A 19,417-nucleotide genomic window follows, 5' to 3' on the forward strand; every position below is an offset into this window, starting at 1 on the left:
AATTGATACAAGATATGAAGGGCCACATCTACAGTTGGTGTAACAAGTTAGTACTGCCCATTTCAGGACAGTGGAGTGATGCCAAATTAAATCATCTAGGAGCCTGTCTTGCTGTATCTAAATGAATTCTTACATGCTGTTAAAAAAAAAAAAAAAAACCAAGCACCAAACCCAATAAAAAACTGTGCAATCAAAAATAATGTTTGCATTTGTTTCAAGAAGTACGTGCACAAATTAATCTCAGGCTTTGGATGTACGAATTCTACAGCCAAGGCTTTTGATGTTGCGTTGCTCTCGCTCAAAATTCATTAAATCAACATTTTGCCATGAAGAGATTCCCACATTAACCTGGAATACATTCAGATGACTCACAGGGGAATGACCATCATAAAGAGTGTAGAGGATGTAAATATAATTTAGTCCAAGGTGTATGTCTTACCAGGATGGATTCTACCAGCGTTAGATGGTAGATGGGTTACCTGCCATTCCTGGTTAGGAATGCCTACTCCTAACTCCATCAAGGTTAGGATGGGGTTTGCCCTTGAAGAATTAAACATATGCCTTAGGTTTGGTTTGCCTTTCCTTTTTTTTTTTTTTTTTTTTTTACCCCAGTTAAAAGCACTGATTAGCACCAGAGCCAGCAAACCAGAAAAGATGGACACATCAAATGTGGTACTTCACAGACTACCCCGGACCTCCTGCACAAACAACGCCTAGCAATCCAAACTGCAGTTTATCCTCTGTATGCTGTCCATGCTGTCTTCTGAAATCCATTACAAGAAGGTTACTACAGACAAGAAGTTACAATTTCTCTGTAACTCCAAACATATCTAATAAGTCCTCGCTGCTCCTTCTCCTCGTTCAGAGGACAGAAAGAACTGCCACCACAACAGGTCATTAGCTATCTTCTTGGAACAGCACATGCTTAACAACCTGAGAGCCTGACATATAGGCCCCTGCGGTTTCAAAATCCTATGCACTCATGACGAAATGAGAAGGAATGGGTTACTCCATATGAAAGGAGGTCATAAAAAGCATGGAATCAACTTGCTAGTGGATATTTAGGAGCTGGCTCGAAACAAGATGCTGGCAGGTTGCAACCACTGGGGATAACGTGCCTCCTTCTCCAGCCACCAGTGTTGAGAAGATCCACAAAATACAAGGAAATCCAGAATACAGTGCCAAACCAGCAAATCAGTGTGTTTCCCTGTGATTTCATCGCACCCGTACTCTGCTGCTTTGAACACGCGCACCATGTTGCATGCCTCAATCCGTGGGTGTGCAACTCCACACCCCACCAGGATCCCACCTCCACAGCACACTCTTCAGAGGTCTCATGAGAGACACATACTTTTATACCCACAGTCTACAGTCTGTCATACCTACCCTTGGCAGGTCTCTGATACCACTAAATCGTTAAAGTTAACATTAAGCACGTACATAGTTGTATTAGCTTAAATAGGAGGGGTTGTGTGCTTGAAGTTAATCCTTGCATAAACTATTTCCTCGTGTTCAAATCAAGGTGACTGACTGTTCTTGGCAATATGGACTATGCCGTTCTATCTGTTTGTCTATCAGGGGAGACCTGACAGGCAACCTCGGGGAGGATATGACTACAGTATAAATATTTAACACAACTTTACATTTTAATTTCATCATCCGTCTTCGTAATGATTTCCTAAGCTTTACTAATAATTCACATCCTCCTCCATGAGGCAGGTTATTATCAAAAGCCCTCTGAAGTACAGGGAAGATAAAACCACAAAAGGAACTAGTATCAGAGCAGGAACTAGAAAAAACAAACTTTCAAAAAGCATTTCAACACCTGTGTTTTGGGAGGCTTGTCCCGAGACATGACATCTGATCAGCTGCAAACCTGGGAAGCTAAGGATGCATCTCTTTTCACACGGTGCAGATGGCATCACTTTAATTACTGTTCAGCATCACGTGTTGAATAGAACTTTTTTTTTTTTTTTTAAATAAATGGACTGTTGTCTTCATCTTCCTATGAATGTTCCCACATTGAACATTCAAATGAGGGAAAGCAGAGGAGGGGGAAAAATCCCCACAGAACAGGGATCTTTCTGTAGTACTCCACAGGAATTATTTCACACCAAAAAGACAAAAGTTGACAGAATGAACATATGATCAAAATCATGGGCAATATTAAAAAGCACCGGCTGCATTTCCTAGTTACGGGAGCGTAGGACCGGGTTGCTTGGTAACACAGCCTGCCAGCTCCAGCCACGATCCGCTCGGAAATCAGCCATAAAAGGAACTCCCATGCCATTGCAGCGTTGCTACGGCAACATGCAGAAGTGATGGATCCCAAGTTAGAGACACACCTTAAGCAAGAATATGTTTCCTCTCATTTTAAACACTTTCCAACCCATAAATACATGGAGTCACCAATTCTAAATAGCTGCCAGCAAGGCTAACTTATGGGGGGTTTTGTTAGCATTCACATCATTTGAGACTTTGCACATGTAGTAAAGCAATTAGCAATGAAAAAAAAACACAAAACATAACGTCTGCAGCACTGGATTGCAAGCAGTTCATCAAACAATAAGGTACAACACACAGCAGACGTGTAACTGCATTCTTACGGTCCATTAAAAACAGAAAGAGGAGGGTACTGCATCTGGTAGAGGTGAACTACAGCGGAGCTACAGCGGGTAATGGGTACCAGTGGGGCAGCGCATTCACAAGCCCCGGGTTTCAGCAGCGATGCTGCAGGGCAGCCTCAGAGGCTGGGACAGAATCATAGAATGGGTTGGGTTGGAAGGGACCTTAAAGATTATCTAGTTCCCACCCCCCTGCCCTGGGCAGGGACACCTCCCACCAGCCCAGGTTGCTCCAAGCCCCATCCAACCTGGCCTTGAACCCCTCCAGGGATGGGGCAGCCACAGCTTCTCTGGGCAACCTGGGCCAGGGGCTCACCACCCTCAGAGGGAAAATTTTCTTCCCGAGATCTCATCTCAACCTCCCCTCTCTCAGTTTAAAACCATTCCCCCTCGTCCCATGGCTCCCCTCCCTGATCCAGAGTCCCTCCCCAGCTTTCCTGGAGCCCCTTTAGGGACTGGAAGGGGCTCCAAGGTCTCCCCAGAGCCTTCTCTTCTCCAGGCTGAACCCCCCCAGCTCTCTCAGCCTGTCCCCACAGCAGAGGGGCTCCAGCCCTCCCAGCATCTCCGGGGCCTCCTCTGGACCCCTTCCATCAGATCCATGTCCTTCTTATGTTGGGGACTCCAAAGCTGGACACAGTACTCCAGGTGGGGTCTCAAGAGAGTGGAGTAGAGGGGCAAGAGCGGAGGAGAGGGACTGGCTGGCTGCAGGTGCCTGCCCTGCATCTGAGCAAGGCACCTGCTGCCATTCCAGCCCACCAGCCAGCCCACACAGCCTGGACTTTAAAGCATGATTTAGCTGACCAAGCAGGGATGACTTGCAGGTGGGGCAAATCACACCTTTGGGAGACTGACCATGAACTTGCTCTCCAGGACTGCTGAGTGATCCAGGATAAGCGGCTCAGATGGAGATACCCATGTTCAAAACACCCACTTTTGATCTGACAGATCCTACCCTTACACCATCTCACTGCCCCACTGCAAGCAGCTGTAACACAGCTATATCAGACTATCTGACTAAAAACCTGTCACATCCTAAAACACCAGTCTGATGGAGGGAACATTTACTACAACCATGTGGAAGAGTAAGTTTGTTGACTCCTAGAAGTAAGTTTCCCCCTTGAAGCCAAAGAGTTACATGGGTTTGCAGGATGTCAGCATCAACGCAAGGTGCAAAGCTTTTACTTCTAGCAGCTGCCGTCCACCACCTCATTCCTGCGCAGTGATTACACCATTAACCAGACACATACCTTGACAGGGAACTTCACTTTTCAAAGTCAATCAGTGCCAGCTTGTAACAGTGTCAAGTCCACATTCATCTCACTGGCGGTAGCCAGATCCTCGGGCAAACACCAAGTGCAAACGATGAGGACAGACACAGAGCTTCTCTTTCTGTTGCTGTGACATGCCAATGACTGGCAACTGAGTACGAGGGGGGTTAACAGAAGCTGAGTTCTTTTTCTCCTGAAAATGTCTAAAACAGCCCCACGAACCAAAATTATAAAATAATTATACTCCGCCTTGAGCTGAACACAAAAAGGTTATTCACTACAAAGCCCTAGCAACCATCTTAGCCTTAAAGAAAAAGAAAGCAGACTGCCAAAGCAGTAATGAAATGACACACAACTGTTAATTTCATGTCTGTTTTTCAGAAGTCTGTAATAATAACCAGTAATTCCTTACAAAGCATCCATTCTTGTTCCCTAATTCCCACCTAGGGATATTAAAAGGCTTAACCATTCCCTAGCTGTGTCTTTTAGGAAGATAACGTCCACTTTAGTCCTTAAGTAAAAATACACAAATATTTTTAAAGGGAAATAATCAAATTTATAAAGGCTCTATAAAAGTGCTCAAATGAATCCAAAGGGCTTTGCAGGACCAGTAATGACAGCTGAACATACAGATTAATTCCTTCCGTGGGCCAACATGAGGTGAGTTTGATGGCCTCAGCACAGTGCTTCATATCAGAAGGTCACCTTGCAGAGTCTTAACAGTTCTGAGCAGAAAAGAATGAGAACTGCACTAAACCAAAGTTGCACAGGTTCACGCTGTAAGTAGCCGAAAATAGACAATTTCATCGTCACCATTTGCATGTCTTTCAAGAGGACACGTATTTATTACCAAGTAGATAGTGATCTGAAAATAATAGCAAAGGCAGGCAGGATTAGGAGTAGCTCCTCTAATTCTGTTGCAACATGATGTTACCGCATAATGAAAAAGAATTCAATTCCAGAAGCAGAAATCTCTGTGCAGCTCCTGTGATCAGCCACTTGGGAGAAAGAACTGCCTCAAAACATTGATCCTGCTGACTGACTCAGGATTGACATTAACAGGTCTGCTAGTCTCATCCAGCTGCCAGCTGCTCTTATGTATGTAGGAATAAACTGGGCTACAAAGATACTTGTGGCATCAAAAAAAAAAAAAAAAAAAGCATATTCACATATGGTACCTACTCGACAAAAACAGATGTAGGCACGTAAACATCGCGCAGTTTAAAGAGGGTGACTCTTCGGTGAGCAGCCATGAATGTATGGCTCCCACTCCACGTGAATTTATGCAACACTAATACATTCTCCTCTGCATCCAGCGCAGTCTGCTGCAGTCCTGGGTTACACACGCCACCTCCTTAGCACCAGACAAAGATGGAGACTGCTTGCTTTGGCTCTGGGAGTCCTCGCAGGACTCAGTCAGAACGGTGGCTGCAAAGGCTCAGCCCCTCTTTGAATTCCTGAGGGCTTCCAGAACTGAGCTCCGGCTTCTGTTTTCCACAGGGCACATGCAAGCCATTCATCAGCACACTGCAGAGCCTGGATCTGGGATGCTACAACTCAACCTTTTGCCGCTGTAGTTATTCTGGTCAGCCCACGCTGCTGGCCAAAATGTCGGCCCTCCATCATGGGTTTGGTCCCCAGTGCCAATTGCAGCCTGATGTTCCCTAGGAATTTGGAAATGTAACCTACAGCACAATTCCATAAACACTTTCTATTACTGTATGCTGTCTAATAAGCAATTCAATGAGCATTATATTTTTATTTACATCTGAAAGAGCTGCAGTAAAAAAATTCTGGGCAGGCTATGCATAAATACATGAAATTGCTCCTACTTCACTAATGAACTATTGTGTGTAATAAAATTAATCTCATTCCACCCATGATATATCTGGTTTAATTTTTGAAGCAGGGAAATTTAGACACATGTAATTTGTAGAAGGGGGAGCCAAAATTCAAGAGATTCACTTTAAATCAATCAGGCAGTTGTTTTATTTATATAGCACCCTTCAGAAAAATTATCTGAAGGCACTTTGCAATGCAAAAATAACTCAACCTGGCACACTTCCAGGAGGGTTGCTGCTATTGACCAGGCCTTAAGACGCTGTTTGTATGGCAAATGGGTTCCTTAATCAATGAACACTTTTTAACCCAAATTTGCTTTATATCCTAAAGCTACAACTGCAGTCGCTCTAAGCAGGTATTTCTTGAGAGCTCGTTCACACGGCTTGCCTGTTGGCCAAAACCAGCTGTTCTGTGGGTTGGTGACACACCTTCCTCCCGCAGCTCTGCATGCTTTCAGGACAACAATGTCCCCTCCCATGCCCTAGAGGCAGGGTTCTCAGCTATTTTATTTCGGCATTTGAGGAAGAGATGGGAGCGGAGAGGAAGCTTTCTCAGCCTTTTTTGCATTCTGCATGCTCTGGTGCAACACAGGTTTGTGTGTGCTTTATGTAACATGCAAGACTCGGAACTGAAGCTCACATGAAGCTTTATGTAAAATACTTGCACAACAGACTCAAAAACAAAGCAGAGCTCCCGGAAACAAAGCAGAGCTCTGAAGCAGCGCCTCAGGAAATGCAGCTCTCTACCGACTTGTGCCAGCAAGCCCTGTACATTTTCATTATTTATATAGAGCTTTAGATGAGCAGAGCAATGTGCACTAGGTAAAATGTACTGTACAAATAAGAGTCAGCTCCAAAAATTTACAGCCTAATGGCACCAAAGGAGCACACACATCAATAAAAAACACACACAGGATGATGTATGGCATTTTGAGTTAGAAAGTGGCTAGAAATTGGTTCAGTCTTAAGAACCATTTTTAGAAAAAAATGGGTCTTTGTGAACTCTGCTTGGACAGCTATTCCAAGCACATGGAAAGGCTTAGAACAAAGGAAAAAGCACAAAACCAGCAACAGTGAGAAAGGAGGGAGAAAGAGAGAGAAGGACCATGAACTGAACAGGACTCAGAGGATTTAGGAAGCTAAAGGAGCTCTGAAGACACATAGGGAGATAGCGCTCAGTAGCGCCTCACTGAAGCTGGAATGGATCAAGAATCTGAACGGGATGAACAAAGCAACGCAAGACATTTTAAACAAAGGACATACCTAAGTGAAGTGAACCCTCGCATGGCTGGTAGGTGGTTTGCTTTTAATTTTGAATTAGAGAGTGAATCTGGAGTTTAGAGCTGTGCTATAAAATGGTATTTCAAAATAAAAACACCAGAGACATTTTAATTTATGCATCTAATCACACAGGATTAGTTTCAAACTTTTCTGTTCTCCATGTGGTTTTGTCTCCTCTCCATGCAGCTTTCTGAAGGAAGTGTTGGGATTAGGTTCAAGTAAAAATTTAGCCTCACTTGTCATAATCTTCACTACTTAAGAACATCTCCAGACCATCAAAACTAGATGGAGGGGAAGATCCTTAACAGATACAATGCAACAAGTAGATTTATTCTGCAAAACCAGATGCGAAGGGATTTTTTTCAAGTATTTTTCCATGTTCTGGATAAAAACTTGTATGCTACACAGGCAGACTTGATTAGCAGAGGCTTCCCATGCAAAAGCATGACTAACTCGGTACCTTTGCTAACCTAGTGGTGCCCCTACCCCAGCGTGAGTGGGATACGCAAAATTGATGGCCGTACCTAATATCCTCTTCATGGGGAGTGACATCCCTACAACAGATGAAGACCTTGACTACAGCATTATCTTTGCTGCCTGAAGATGTTAACCTTCTCTCATCTCCACTCTGCATAAAAGCCTTTGTTAAATTGTGATCTTCCAACAGCTAGTTTCTGTGCTAAGCATGAAGAGCTCCTGGCGTTAAGGAAAATACAATCCAGCAATAACAGTGCGTACAGAAGGACAAAGACCCAGCAGAATTAAGGTTGCACCGCATGCTGTGTGTACAATGCCTATGTTTATACAATAAGGTGTGTATTTCGAGGTGAAAAGCAGGATCTGTTAAGTAGTTTAACTCTCCAGTTTCTTGCTAGTATCACTTTGTTAGGTATACAGCAATACAAAAGGCTCTGCAATATTTTTCTCCTGATCACATTCTATGAAAGTATGTGCTAATGAGGAAAAAGACTGGCAATTGTTGGCATCGACACAAAAGGCGTCACAAGATAGACCCTGAGTGGCAGACAGTAAAGCCAGTGCGGGACCAGGACCTGAGACCCGCAGCACCCCAAGAGAAGCATCCATGAGGGGCAATAGCTCCTTGTCTTCTGGCTGCCATCACATTCTACACGTAACAGCAACAGGGACACTCTGCTTTTCACAAAAAGCAAGACACCACCATTAAAGTGACTGCTACCATCTTCCCGCTCTGAAAGATGGAAGAAACTTGGAGACCTCAACACATTTAACATCTAATTTGGGACCAAAAAAAAAAAAAAAAAAACCAAAACAGTCTGGAGCCCTTTCTTTCACCCAGGAAAGTTTGCCAATCCCTATGTTACAACATACATCCCACAGAATTACTATTACTGCATCTACATCTTGGAAGCAGAAGTAATGAGGTGCAAAGCTAGAAGAGGTGAGGAAAATTCAAAACCAGTCCTCCTTTGTTCTACAGGGGGAGTTACTCTTGACATTTTTGTGGGAATGATGCTCAGCAAGCTGGAATGGGAACGTGCCAGATCAGGGGGAGGGAGAACTTGCTCCATGCTCTCACCTTTCAGTTATCAGATTGCCAAAACATGCATCAATTTGTCAGATAGAATTTAAAGCTCATTCAGGTCGTGGCAATTCAGAATTCCCCGTCCTTCTCTCAAACGAGGTGGCCAGAATACATGAGAGGACGTGACACAGCAAAGAACAGCTGGGCACCGAAAAGCCTTTCTGTGCTGAGGGCTCCTTTTTTTGAAGCGACAGACTGTGCTCAATGTAAGCTGAGGGTTCTTCCTTCACTTTACAATTTTCCCATTGGATTTTTTTCACTTTACCTTTGGTTGGTTTAAGGCATGTTATTAATCGGAGCTATCTTTCCCTTCTTTTCTGGGAAGAATACCCTACTTTGGGGAAATTTAAACTAACAACCATTAAAACAAAGGAAAGCATAGGAATCAAAACCAAGAGGCTCAATCACCTCGGCAGCACTGGTTTTTTTTCCATGAGCACAGGATAAATAGACTGGTGTGATTTTTTCAAAAGAAAAGGACATTTTATGCGTATTTCCATACATGCACTAGTGTACCTATATGCTCTAGCTTGTAATAGCCTCTCTGCTTGTGAAAACATTGTATACAAAATGTTCAGTGAGCTTGAAAACATTTTGGGAATCACTTTCAGAGGCCTGTAAACAAGACAAAGAAAATTAACTCCTTACTACCCACAGGGGTTCTAACATTTCTGTTTGCCTCTGAACCTTTCTGAAAACACATATGTCAGGCAGGGGAAAAAAAATAATCCAGAAAAACATATTGCATCGGAGTCAGAAGAATGTAATGCATCTTCCTGCTCTTAATGAAGTTAACACAGAGTTTATAATTGACCAAAACTAGAACATGACTGATTCAGCCGATGTCACAAACTGACACAACCACCGAATATCCTGTTTATTGTTTTTAAAGTATATTTTCTCCACTCACTGACTGATGCTCCATTAAAATTCTTGAGGCCATACCAAAAAGAAAGTCTGCCAAAAGCTGCCCATTAACAAGCAATTAATATACAAGCTTTAAAGTACAAGGTTGCTCATGCCATCCCACAGAAAATATTCTTTGCCTGCTATTTCTCACTGGAGACATTTTCTGACAGAACATTCTATCTCTGCCAGGGATTTCAAAAAGTAGACTGCAATTCTCAAGAAGAATAAAGTCTATACTTGCGCTCTCAAAATACTTGGATTGATTAAACTTTAATCTTAAAGGCTGTTTTCTGGCCCACTTAACAACTGATGTAGTAACAGAAATGACACCATTAGCTGTACAGCATCTGCCAGCAATCAGAACAGGGTAACAAGGCCATTCGAGTATACATTGTGAATATGTAATTTATAACACGAGGACCTGGGGGGGAAATAAAGTTCTCTTTGGGCTTGCACCATCAACATTTATAATGTAGTTTCACTATATCCACTAGGCAATAAAGTCCCAACTTACGCAGCAGCGTTTCTTTGCATTGATGATTCTCACCATAGGAAACAGTGCAGAGATGAAAACAGCCTTTGAAGAACTTCTACTTCACATATGACCCCTACAAGAGCAAGCGAGGGTGTAAGAAGTAGACATGGTTCTGCATTTCAGTTTCCCAGCCATAATAGCTACTTACAGAGAACTGACCATGACTATTTTTTCTTTAACCAGAGGAGGGACTGAAGGTCTGAACTGGATTCCTCATCTGCTGCAGGGCTTACACAAATATGGGCTGTCTGGTGCTTGGGGCCAACCCACAACGCACCCATCCTTACAAAGTAGACATTAACCTGCACAGCAAATCTAAGAACAAAGGAAAAAACAGAAAACCCCATCAAAAGGGCACAAATGCAACTCCACATTCCTGAGAGGACAAAGGATTGTTGTGGTTTTCAAAGTAAAATATAGCTTATAACAAACATCATCAGATTATGTGTTTTGCCTGGTAAAAAATAGTTTCAGACCGGAGGCAATTACTAGCCTATATCTTGGAGTCCGACAGTGTTGGAACTTCTCCAGCTGCATAATTCAGACCTGCCAAGTGTCACTCATTTAAATTGAAGTATATAAGGTTTTTTGTCTTTAATTAGCAAACCCCAAAAGCATTCATTGCTTCAGTCCTGCAATACTAGAGTTCTTATCAAACTTAGTCAAATAACCTTTATCACGTTAAGGGATGCAGAGCTGACAAATTAAGGCTCTTTATGACAACTTCAGCATTTGTAGTGGGCTTCTGCACATACACCTAGCCCACTCCCCTGTTTACGTCCAGTAGCAAAAGCTGCCGAAAGCTACAGAAAGCAGAGATCCTACAGCACACAAAAAGATTCTCTCGCTTATCTGCCATTCTTGCTTCTGGCAACAACCAGTTAACAGGTTTCCTGAGCTGCATGTTACATTAACACCATTGTATTATTCAGTAGCAACTGATGGACCTATCCTCTATTCATGTGTAGAATCTCTTCTTCAACCTATTTCTACTTTTGTCCTCCATGGAACTACTTCCATATTTTAATTACATGGCATTTCCTTGGTTTATTCATCAAAATGAACAAAAACTCTTGGGATAAAATTCAGTGGCCCAAACATTGATTCACTTTAATTACCTTGAGATATACTGGAAATAAATGTGTTTCTTCTAATTCCAAACACTATGCCTTGTATTGTAATGAATTATGCTTTAAAATCAACTTACTCTTACTCCTTCTTTGCCTTTTTTTTTTCTGAATTTTAAGCTCAGTACGATTAAAGTGCTAAAATGTAGTTTCATTTTTAGCCAGCAGTACCTGATTTTAAAACATTCTATGATGAAGTTCTGCTGTTCAATTTTGCATTCATCTCCAGTGTTTCTGAACTCCATCTATTCTCATTTATATTTACACTTTAGCTTTCATGCAAGAGAATCCAGCTTTAGAAGATGATAAACAAGTCGCGATCCTCTAAGAATATATCGATTCCCAGATGGTGGAAAAAAATGAAACCAGATCTTCATGTGAAGATCTAGCTCTTAAAAGATTCCCCCTTAGGCAGTGTGGAGGCCTGCAAAAAGCATGAACATAAATACTGTGATATTCTTGTTTTCCCAAATACCACTGTTCTCAGCTTCATTGAAGTTCCTGTTGTGGCCACACTGTAATTTTGAACAAAATAACAGACTATGCAACATCAGAAATAATCTGAATTCAAATGTGACTCTTCAGTGAGTCAGGTGAGGTTTGTTGCTCTTTATGGGAGATTTTACACCACTTTGATAATGCTTTAAAATCAAAATTTGCAACTGCGCGTCAGGCACTATTGCCTGTTAGCTTAGGACACCCTTGCAAACAAGGTCATGAATCTCATCACCCTTATCCTGATACGACATTTTAAATACATGCCATGCCAAAGGGACCAATAAGGCTGAGACCTTCCTGTTTTCACAGCCCTGAGCTGGATTTTGTAGTGTTTATTCCTAAAATAAAACTGCACAAAGAAGAAACCCGGGCTTTGAAAATCATTTGATACTGCTCGCTCAGGGGCATGCTGGAGATATTTTGCCACACAAGACTTCTAAAAGCATCTTAGGGAAGCCAAAGCTTCCTCTCAGGGCATATTCCTGATTATATGCACTGCAGGACAGCAATTTTGTAATGGTATCTCTGACTTGTATGTGTTGCACACTAGAGGTTCTCTTTATGATGCTAAACTATAATGAATCACACACTCAAAAAAGAAAAAGGAAAAAGATACAATGCAGAACACAGACTGACATGTAAATCCAGAGATTCATGGGTGGGATAAAGCAAGCTGAAACAGCAACCTCAGGCATGTTGTTTATATAAAGAAAAAGCAACTTTAAATCATATGGGTAACACCAGTTGGCTTTCATCTCTTAGTTCTTTGCCTTTGTCATTTGCCCAGCACAACTGCTACATTAGCAAGAGAGCCAGCAATGAAAACTCATTCCTGAAATAATACAGACAGAAAGCGGAAGGCAAGGTCAAAAAAGAAATGACAAAGGCACCTAAAGATTCAATTAAAAAAAAAAAAAAAGGCAGCAAAACAAACAGTTAAATGGCCAATTCTAGATCCATGATGGAATTGAGTCTGTGATGACCAAAATTGTTACTAAAACCAACTTGATTTCGGTGGAAAAAGAGAGTGGGGCCCTTATTCGGCACCACAAGGCATTAAGAGGTAGTTGGTGTGCACGCTTTGAGCAGATGTTGCTCCCAGATCCCTGCTGCTTGTGCACTGTAGATTATGGGCCAGATTTACAACAGTATTTGGGGACTTAAGCATATTACTACATGTCACATGGGACTGGCAGGAATGCCAAACAAGGTTACACCTCTTATTTAGGTTATATTATCAGAGCAGCTGGAGATTCTCCTCAGGTTGTGTCTTTAACTTCTCCAGGGCAATGAGTGCTTCATTTTTGCATACTTCAGGAATTCACATGCAGTGCTGGCACCAAAACCAGAATAATGATGGCAGTAAGTGAAGGAAATAAATAGCCACGATTACGCTGACACAAGGAGGACATTTCTGTTACTCTGAAACCTGACACTCCTAGGGAATATTTCCTCTTTGCCTAATTAATATTTTTCAGTGTTTTAAAATTATTTCTTTTTCCTGTTTGCAATAAGAGATTGCAAGAACAGTAAAAAAAATCATTAAAATAAGCCTCATGGGCTGACCTCAACAAACAAGGAAATTCCAAATTAAGAGATACCACTGAGCTCTGGAAACTTGACAATATCAAGAACAGCGGAGGTAAACTAAGGGCAAAGTAAAGGCCTTAAATATAACTGTTCTTTGCTAGTATGTACTTTGCCCCTTTGTTCTTTTTGTCCTTGTTAGCAGGACAAAACCACAAAATCTTGGTATGTGCCAGACGGAGTCACAGACCAATGTCTGATACGTGTGCCACGACATATAGTGGAGCATTGGAGAACTTACGCTGCTGCGTCACTTTATCAAAATACTAATAAAACTCCTTTCTATATAGCAAAACAAGAAGATGCACCTGAGTTTAGGAACACACTGAGTATGTTTTCCTCTGAAAGATGGGTAAGACAGAAAGCAAACAAAAGGTATGTCTGGATCACGCTCTCTTTTAGAATTAAAAACACCGCAACTCCGTGGTTAGTCTTCCGGACGCATTCTTTAAAAACAAACAAACAAAAAATCCCAAAAGTGCGGTCTCTGAAGAGAGAACAGAAACCTCACGGTACCCCATCTGCTCTTGTGTGAACGTATCTACCATCCACAGGGAGATTTCTCACAGAAACGCGATGAGACTTGACCAAGGTCTTGCACCAAACCAGCACCAAAGCGGCTCCCACAACAACATTTTCGCTCCACCAGCGCCTCAGGGGCTCCTGCGAACACCCCAGGGCTGTTGGAGGGGTTTAGGTCACAGCCACCTCCATCTCTCCAGCCCTGGGTGCTCACCAAAGGAGCTGGAAACACACCAAGACCGACCCTGGTGCCCTCTGTAAGGCCCCGAGGAGAGGCACGACAATCGCCTCAGGGCCTGGTTTTGCTGGGGGCACCGGCATCCCCAAAGGCACCTTCCCCCATCCTCCCAGGCCTGAGGGGAGGGACAGGCCGCGGCCTCCCCGCTGCCGAGAACCCGGCTAACGGGACGCTGAGGAAAAGCCCCCGCTCCCGGTCGACCCCCACCCGCCCTCTCCTCACGACGGCGCCACCCCGCCCGAGCGGCCATTGCGGGGAGGGGAGGATCGGCCGCGGGCCCGGTTGCCGCGGCAACAGGCGGACGCCGTCCCGCGCCTGAGGGACCCGCCATCATCCCGTGAAGTGAGCGGCCACCAGACCCGCTACCATCCCGTGAGGCCTGCGGCCGCCGGCCCCGCCACCCCCCGACGGGGAGGCTCCTCCCTCAGCGCGGAGGGCAGCGCTCCTGAGGCGGGCGGCGACGCCCGCAGCCCTCACTCACCCGCCCGCCGGCAAATGGCCTCCACAGCTCGGCCCCCCGGCCGCCTCCCCGCCGCTCCTGCCTCCGTGCCGGCTCCAGGTGCTGCCCGACCTTCCCCGCCCCGGGGCCGGCTTCGCCCCTCGCCGAGCTCCACCTGTCTCGGGTACGGTGTGTGTGTACGTTCCCCCCCTCCCAAGGGACCGCCACATATCTGGCTGTTGGAACAGATGGCCGTGATTAAATAGCGTGATTAATGTGGAGGAACCTCTGCAGGAACTTGGCAGCAGGACAGGTGATGGTTAGCGTGGCTCCCGCTGTATTCCCACTTACGTAAAGCTGAGGTGAACAGAAGTTTCTTTGTTCCCCTGTGCGTATACCGCAAGACAACACATTTCACTCCTAGCCCTCTGTTTAAGCTATGGATCTCGTCAGGCTTAAGCATCCCAGTCCTTCAGAACATTTGCGTCACGGACACAAATTAGAAAAACAGAAAAGCCACGACGCAAGCAGCATCCATCGGAGCGAACACCCGGATGCTCCCAGCTCCTAGCTGTGCCCCTGCTTCTGAGGGAAAACAAAGCTTCCTGACGGTAATCTGCCTGAAGAAAAATAATCGGGTAATCAGTTTGACCTTAATCATACGAAGCGGGAAGATTAGCCAGATATCAAAAAAGATAAGTCGGGTCTGGCATTTCTTGTGCTGTACCAGCCCGCCCTGGGCCACCCCCTTCCTTTTTAGCCAATCTCTGATAGTTAAAAAGAAGGCAAATAGCCCTAAGAATAAATTGAGCCAATCACGTACTGAAGGGTTAGGGCCAGGGTCAATCTTGCTCAGTTCCATGGCTGAACAGATGATGCCCTGAAACAGATTTGAGTTGTGTTGATACAAAGCTGTGCGTGTTACAAGCCTATTGATTGCAGCTGCCGGCAATTTCGTTGTCCCTATGATATCCATGAATTAAAGGGATGAACAGGAGAACTGACAGATTCACATGATCTAAGATCAGAAAGGACCGTGAAAACCAGCCAGCTCAATCTCCTTACATTCAGAGACCACGCAATTTATCCCAGAAGCTGGGTATCTTTTAAGTATAGAACTGGCTGTGAACGTTTCAGGTGATGGTGAGTTCATCACTTGGTAAGATGTTCCACTGCTCTATTATCCTCATCACCAGGTAATTGTGTGATTGTGGTTGTTTGAAAACTTGCCTGCCAACTTTGCAGGCAGTAAATCTTGTTCTGCTTTTGTCAGTGTTGTTGCAATGCCATTCACTATCAGGTGCTCATTAAAGGTGTGTGTAGATAGACACAGTGATCAAGTCACCTCTTAACCTTCTTTTCAATTAAGCTGAATAAGTTAAGCTTCTTAAGCCTTACATCATTAATGCTTGTTTTCCAGGACCTGGATCATTTTTGTGGCCCTTCTTTGAACTCTCTTCAGCATCTCCACATCCTTCATTAAGAAAAGGGATGAAAACAAGATACAAAGTCCTCTTGCTCGTCTCACCAATTCATTGCAGAAGCAAAAGATAAACTTCTTGATATTGACTTTTGGGTATCCAAGGACCATCCTAAGCCTCCCTCCCCCCTCCCCCTCCTCTTTTTGAGGCTTCAATGTATTATAGAAAGGATTTTAATTTCTTTCAGTAGAACATTTTCATTCGGTTAGACATGCAGTAGGCAGAGAAGAAAGTCTTTCTTTAGTAGTTCATAATCATTTGAGGAGAGAAAATGACCCATGCGATCTGCGCCCTCGTCTGTTGCATTTCCTGGTGTTCTTTGAGGAGTTTTGTGATACCGGTATGTACAACACTGATATGCATACGGGATTGCAGGCTTTGCACTTGCAGGAGATAATACAATGAATAAATAAGGAAAAAATATGGAGACAAAGTGTTATGTAGGTCCCTAGGCAACTGACAGACCTGGCTCTCATTTCTGTCGTACTAATGGAAATACATTCTTACACAGTACTACAAGCATGGTATTGTCTCTAATTATGATATTAAAATAGAGATTTGTGTGTATTTTTGTGATGATAGATTATTCATTCCTAAATACAGACCTTAATCCCACAAAACACTTGATTCTAATTTGTGAACAACAAGATTAGAATTAAGTTATGCTTTAATGTATTTTGCAGCATGTGGCCTAAACATGGACAGATCTTGAATTCCAGATAGTCTTCAGGATCAGCTTCAAAAAGAGAAAGAATGGAAAACATTTACGTTTTCCAAGCTGTATTCCCCTTTCACTAATTCCAGCATACAGACTAACTTCAGCAGACTTTCAGTGATGCAACATGACTGAATTTGGCCCTTGGGGAATAACTTTAGCGGGTTGACTTAGGCTATCTGATATGGAAAATGTTCTCAAGCGTTGGGGCATCACAGTTCTTAAAATATTAAGTCACTGAAAACGCCTATGTAAACAGAGCGTCTTAAGGAGAGAATCAAAGCTCCTGGCTTCAGAGCCTTTTGCCCTGTCTTCTTAAATAACCATTCAACCTCCAACTGCCTATTTTCCCCTCCCTTTTCCTTCTTCACCTCTTCCCGTATTCCTTGAGAACAAGGCCTGCCTTCAGAGACGCTGTTTTACAAGGGGTAATACCGCTGGACACCAGTAGCTATACCGAGTACAACTCTGCATTTTTCATTCAGACATGGAAGCTGATGAGCTGCAGAAATAGTGTTATGTATTTTCATCATAGCTATTAAATGGCATACATTTACAATTAGCCAGTATGATTTTCATTTTATGGAAGCAAGTCCTTCATTTCTATAATTCTAAAAAGTCATTTAATTTTTGTATGTAAATATTAATCCCGCAGAAAACACCAAATCTTTATTCTGTTATTAAACACGTAGGACATGATCAGAATCAATGGAATTTTGTCCACGCTGTCTTCCCAATGTGTTATAAAAAATAAAGCATAAGGTCATTCTTTACATCTCTCTTAATCCTTGTTTTCATTTCCTGCGATTGCCAACAAGCAATCAATTTATGCCATAGAGAAAGAGGTATTTTGTTTGTCTGCTAGTGCTTAGCTGACGTATTTTCAATCTTATATTGGCCTTTTACACGAATGACATTGCAGTTTATTACTTGAGAACAGCAGAAGTATGAAAGCGCGTTATGGGGTTTTCATGGCAAATTTTGAGAGCAAAACTTGCATAGGTTGTGGTGGTTGAGATACTTTTACAGACTGCATATGATCACTGTACATAGTGAAAGAGACAATGTTTATAGGAGTACATCATGTCTTTCACAGGGCAGGAGTTGTAGGTACGCAATTAATGGTGTAAAGTTTTTCAATTGTATTTTGCCCTCTGAAAATAAATAGCTTCATTTTCTATAATGATCTCTCTCTGATAAGCTTTTGAGTTATTGGCAAGTCTATATAATAATTTTGGATATCGGAATATCCAGGTTGACTATTCATCTCTTCTGTTTGCACAGGCTATGACAAGGTTTCTTTCTCTCTTTTCTTTTACAGATGCTACATAGTTTAGGCAGCAGGAGAAGTAGTTCAGGATGGTTGCTAACTAACAGTTTGTTACCAGCTTTCTTGATTCCTTTGATCATTTGTGGTATCAATTTTTGAAATCCAAAAATATATATTCTGAGAACGTATCTAAGAAGCTTTGATTTTGACAACTCCTTAGATATCTTTGATTGTTTCAGAAAAATGTTGTCATGGTACTTTCTTAAAGACTGCATTGTGCTCAATAGTCTATGAGTTTTGCTCTTAGCACTTCTGATTTATCTCCCTAGTTTCTCTGTGAATGTAGCTCACATTATCTCCTCTGGTGCATGGAACACATCTATTTTTACAGGTCAGTTGGAATAGTCTCTCCAGAAATTTGCATACTGCTCCTTGGATCACATTGCTATAACTTTCTCTCAAATTACCTCTCCTTTGTTTCCAATTTAGTTGAATACAAGTGATTAAGCGTCTGGATATGTTCAGAAGGTAAAACGGTATAGCAGGTAGCAAATAAATTTTCAGGTGTGCAGGGAGCTTCTAAGCAGACAGAGATGGATTCTCTCTTTAACATGCAGCTCCAAATAGAGGGCAAAGTAGGGTAGCACTAAGGTGACCAGATTTTTCAATTAGAAAGACAGTGCTTCAGTATTAGCAACTTCAAAATCCCTGAAGTAAATCAGGCATGTTAACCAATCCTGTGATTTGTACAGATGAAATCATGATATAAAACCACAAAGCTGACAAAGTATTTCTCTGTGGTTCAAACAACCATAGGGAAAATGTCTGGTAGGTGCCCTCTCTCTTCTTCCACACCCTTCCCTATAGGCAGGAACATAGGTTTTTTTCTGCATATATTGAGTCATCCAGTTATTGTACTTACCTTGTAACGTCATTCTCAGACATGTTAAGACAAGATTTATGATTAGAATTAAACCAAACTGCAGAAATCATTGTGTTGGCATAACAGTGTATTTTGTTAAAACAATCTTCATATCCAGTCTGGAATGATGAATACCAGGATGTGTTTATCATTCTAAGGAGAAACAGAGTGAAAATGAGTAAAAGATGAAAAAGAGGATTATCCCATAAAGCTGTAACACTGTAGTCTAAGCAAGCTTACCAAAAGGAAGCTCAGTCCATCCTCAAGAGGTCTTTATGGCTCTGTACTCCTAGCTTGCGCCCTGTGTTACTGTGGTGAGGCTGAAGACATCTGGTAGCATACTAATCCTAGAATGTTTCAATTTATTATTTTAGTAAAGACTTGATGAATCATCAAGGTCTAGGGATTGCTCAGAAAAGAACACTAATTCTGTCCATAGTATATTTTGGATTCTGACAATATGTTACTGAAATTTCCTGTGATCAGACTCCTGGTGTCCTGTCTGTGAAACTAATACTCTGCTAGACCTTGATGCCACTAATTTCCTGCTACTGAATAGACCAAGCTTGTTTAAGGTAGCAGGCAATTTTGCAACT

At 42.7% G+C, this 19,417-nt stretch overlaps 1 long non-coding RNA gene across 1 annotated transcript in view; it reads right to left on the bottom strand.

The window, feature by feature from the left end:
- Positions 1 to 14,615, bottom strand: part of LOC141732921 (uncharacterized) — a 29,671-nt gene extending 15,056 nt beyond the window's left edge. The window contains exon 1 of the long non-coding RNA XR_012584184.1: positions 14,476 to 14,615. This is a non-coding gene — a long non-coding RNA (uncharacterized LOC141732921). The remainder of the gene's footprint in view (positions 1 to 14,475) is intronic.
- Positions 14,616 to 19,417: the final 4,802 nt, after the last annotated feature.

The sequence above is a fragment of the Larus michahellis genome, chromosome 18, assembly GCF_964199755.1.
Source record: "Larus michahellis chromosome 18, bLarMic1.1, whole genome shotgun sequence".
Taxonomy (NCBI): Eukaryota; Metazoa; Chordata; class Aves; order Charadriiformes; family Laridae; genus Larus; species Larus michahellis.